The sequence below is a fragment of the Gymnoscopelus braueri genome (genome assembly GCF_963280865.1).
Source record: "Gymnoscopelus braueri genome assembly, chromosome: 10".
In the NCBI taxonomy this organism is placed as follows: domain Eukaryota; kingdom Metazoa; phylum Chordata; class Actinopteri; order Myctophiformes; family Myctophidae; genus Gymnoscopelus; species Gymnoscopelus braueri.
Window position 1 is genome coordinate 15,175,951 of NC_137611.1, and position 4,803 is coordinate 15,180,753.

The following is a 4,803-nucleotide window of genomic DNA, read 5'->3' on the forward strand; positions in this document are numbered from 1 at the left end:
CATTTTGGGGGTGAACTATCCATTTAATGTTTCATATAAAGCACATTGAATTGCCTTGTTGTTGAAATGTGCTCAGGGGTCTTCAACGTCGGGCCAAGGACCCCTATAGGAGAGAGAGAGAGAGAGATGAAGCATGCAGTGACCCCCCCCCCCCTGCATATTGTATAACACTGTGTTGCAGATTGAACTTTTTCATAGATAGCTTCATAGACCTGTTGTACAGCACTATCATCAGTGTTGTCGAGTAAATTGATGTTTTTGTTTGTTTGTTGGATTAATGTTAAAGGGATAGTTCACCCCCAAAATGACATTTTTTCTATCGATTAGTCACCCCATGGAGACTTGAATTCACGGATATTTTTTTTGTTTTTGTCGCATTCCTCAGCGAATAATTTGATGACCAGCAGTGGTTCTGGTAGGAGACACAAAGACTCTCCTTTGTGTCTCCTACCAGAGACTGTCTAAGAATGCGACAAAAACTAAAGAATATCCATGAATTCAAGTCTCCATGAGGTGACTAATCGATAGAAAAAAGAAATGTTTGGGGTGAACTATCCCTTTAATGTATATTTTCAAACATTTAACCTCTTAAACCCTCAATATTTCTTAAACTTGACCTTTGGCTCTGTAGACTACTTGGTCTGGTCTTTTTTCCCTCTACACACCAAATCTCTTTGCCGAAAATAGCCGATCTACAAGCTCACAACGCATCGCACTGTGATGCGTTGTGAGCTTGTAGATTGGCTATTTTCAGTGAATGTTGCCCCCAGTACAGGGATGCTAGGGTTCAAGTGGAAAAAACAAAAAGAAAGAAAAAAAGTTCCTACCACACAAATATTTGGCTGTAGTAACTCTGAGGACCCCCTAGGGGATCCCGAACCCCCTGTTGAAGACCCATGTAATACAAATAAACTTGTCTTGCCTTGCAACTAGTACAAACAAGGCTTAATAATGTCATCATACAGAATATCGAATGAAAAAACAAGACTTTCCGAAGACAGTCGATCTGGGCATGTACTTGTACTTGTAGTTTATTTAATTTTAATAGTATGTGTCGTTTATTAAATATTAAAAACAAAGTACAAAGGCTCGTATATGTACACAGCAGCAGAAGCAGGAAAGTTGGGCTGAATTGAACAAGGACAATGTTGTGCTTTGATAATTTCTACTCGGCTGGAGATAAGGGAGAGGAAGAATAAAGAATGGATATCCCTTGTGCTACACAAATTATTATTACAGTATGTGAACAGAAGTCACAGGAACATCTAAGAAAGTACGCGTGTCTAAAGTCAGTCATTCTCAACCTGTGAGCCGTGAGGATTCTGCAAATAATTGCTGTGAAACACTACGATTTTAATGATTAACAAATTGAACCCTAGCGTCCCTATTCATGTCAGAATAGGGGGAAAAAATGACAAAACATTCAGTGAAAATAGATGAACGTTTGATGGAAATACCAGATCTACAAGCTCAGAGCTTGTAGATTGGCTATGTTCGCTATTGACATACAATGAAGTATATGGGGGTTTAAGTCAGGGAAGGGCAGCCACCTCTTTTTGATCTACCAGGTGATCAGATTGGGCTACTGAGGTGATCAATTGAGTTTAATAAAAAAATAGTCTCATATAGCCAGACAACTATTCCACAATCTCCAAATGACCGGAAACATTTGAAAATTGTGGGGCAACAGTCTGGCCAAGCGAGACTATTAAAAAAACAACCATTACTAATGATTATTGCTTGATGTGCATAAAACCTTGTCCCCCCCAGATAGTCTGGGGTGTTTATCTAAACTTTATTCTTCATATTAAATTATTGACATATTCTTTGTTAGGTTTTATGATTATATTATTGACTATATTATATTGTCGTTTTATTCTGATTATCAATAATATTGAGGTAAAAGCAATGGTGGTTTTCACTTGTCTGGTACTCTGCCCACCCGTGGTTTAACCACTCAAACCCCATACGGTTGAGTCCCTCAAGGCTCAGGCCTACTAGAGTATTTTCAGTTTTCTGTTATTGTGGGGAAAGCTTTCCTGAAAATAGCAAATAGCAAATAGCAGACAAGCTCACAACTTGTGAGCTTGTCAATCGGCTATTTTCAAGCGAAGTGGTTAATAAATATAAGTAATTTAGTAAAACATAACTAAATGTATACACTAAGGGCAGGAAACTTAACGTTTGTCCACCGGCAGCCACACGGTAAATATCCTTACAGTCAGTGTCATCTCATCTTAAGCTTCTTATATGTCAAGTCCTTTTAATACTAAAAATATTTGTCTGTTATGTCTGTTTTGAAGTTGTTATTTGTGTTATTTCATCTTCTGATTTGACTGTTTTATCTCTACGCCATAGAGACAACCATAGAGTCTGTTGTCTTGTTTTGTAAAAAGCACTTTGTCATTTATGTCAAATTTAACACAGAAGAGAGTACAAATGGAACCAAATGTGGTTCTATTTGTACACTCTCCAGAGTTAAATTAATAGTGAGGATTCCACTGTGCACAGGGGACCGGCTACCAACCAAAATGCAGCCTTATGTGAACATCTAAAAATATGGTTGAAATGTCAACATGGCTGATAGACCAGCTATAACCCAGGGGTCTCCTTTTGGGGTCTCTCAGGGGATGGCAGTCGCCACCCCCTAGTGTTCAATTTTACCTCAAATTCAGTTCTCGGGCTTTAGGTGGTAACTTGTTTTTGACACTCCCCTATTTTCTTCTGCAATGACGGCTCTCTGAGCTACAGTGGGTTTTAACCAGTGTTCATTTTGACAGTGAATTCTGACTTAGTCTTAGTCTTTTGAATAACACACCATTTAGTTTTAGTCTTCTTTTAGTCTTTTAGTCTTTTAGTCTTAGTCAACGAAATTAACACTTTTAACCACTTAAGCCCCATAAGGTTTACTGGAGTGTCAGAGAGACAACTTCTTGATGAACAATTAAACCTAAAATTCAGAGACACACGACCAAGTCAATCCATTCCTCAACATCATACACAGTGTAGTGCTGTTCAAGCGCCGTCGAAAATAAAGCCTCTATGCACTGCGTCTATCTAAAAGTGTGTACACTCCTTTGTACATAATGACCTTTTGTACATACATACCATCAACTTTGTAGATGGTGTTTGACACGTTATTTCCTTGAAAGCTGCAATCCGGAACTTAATTGTAACTATAGGGGAAAAAATGCTCCTCGGAGCACAGGTCTCCGCCAGGTCAGGTCAGGCCAATGTGAAAAGGGTGGCATTGCTTCCTCAGCCTAGTGGGAATGTGCATGCAAAATTTCACAGAAATCGCATGCTGCGTTCATGATTTGGGGCATTTTGTACAAAACTGACCGATCCTGCAAACTTTGGAAGCCAATGTCAGCCAATCAGGATGGAACATGAAAAATCGGACAGATCCGTCTTGATCACATGACTATAGAGATACTGTGTACCGATTTACGTGATGTATGGATAAAATCTGTAGGAGTAATATAAAAAAAAATGTTTTGCAAAAGTCGGCCGGAGATTCGCTGTTCACAGACAGACGGACACACAGACGGACGGACGGACGGACAGGGTGCAAACTGCAAAACACAGTCTCAGACAATGAATAAAACACGATTTAAACCAATCTGTATGGTAGAGTATGTTAATACAATTCAATTACGTAGCACATCTGCAGTGGTTGTTTGGAGGTGGTCTCCCCTACACTTCCATTGAGACATTTTAAACCCTGGTGTCGGGTATAGGTCGGACACCGACTGGTGGACAAGTAGAGTATACTGCCTGAATCTCACAAGCGCAATATGGATGAGCCGCGTAGATTTTTGGTCTCTCACGCCGGGTAAGACTCGGGTTCGAATCCCGGGGGGAAGGACATAAAAGTTAAGGATTGCAGCTTTAACATTCTCCAGAGATAACCTCTCCTTGCTAAATATATATATACCGCTGCATATTACTCTGTAGACCCCCCCCCCCCTAACCCAAAGCATAGTACTGTGATATAAATATAGAGATATAGGCATGGGTGGTTGGAGTACATAGGACTAACTGCACGCACACACGCATGCGCACGCGCGCGCGCGCACACACACACACACACACACACACACACACACACACACACACACACACACACACACACACACACACACACACACACACACACACACACACACACACACACACACACACACACACACACACACACACACACACACACACACGCACACACACACACACACACACACACTTATAAGAAAGCTAGCAGAAATCAAAAGACAACATTTTCAGAAATGATATATTCCCCACATAAGGTAACATATAAGGCAGTGATTCTCAACCTGTTGGCCAGGGGCCCACTGGTGGGCCGTGAGGGTACTGCAAGTGGGCCCCCGAAAATAATTGGCAAAACACTTTAATGATAATATAACATTAATAAGAAAATAATTAGTGTTAAAAAAAATATCATGTCATGGTATTTCTTCTTTAAAACACTGAAAATTTTGTTTTCATTGTTATACCGATGAATCGGATTTTAAAGTATACGACAGAACACAATTGATTGATTGACCATTAAAATAAACATGCTATGAAAATGCATGCGGCCCACCCATCTGACCACTCAACACGGCAGCCCATAGTAGGCCCCGATCCAGAAGAGGCTGAGAACCACTGACATAAGGTATATGACATGATATAGCAATAATAACCCCAATCAAACCGCTTAAACTTCTTAAATAAAACAATGAGAAACACAACAGACAATCTTAATGACACATCTTAATGACCCCCGTGTAAACATTCTCTCCG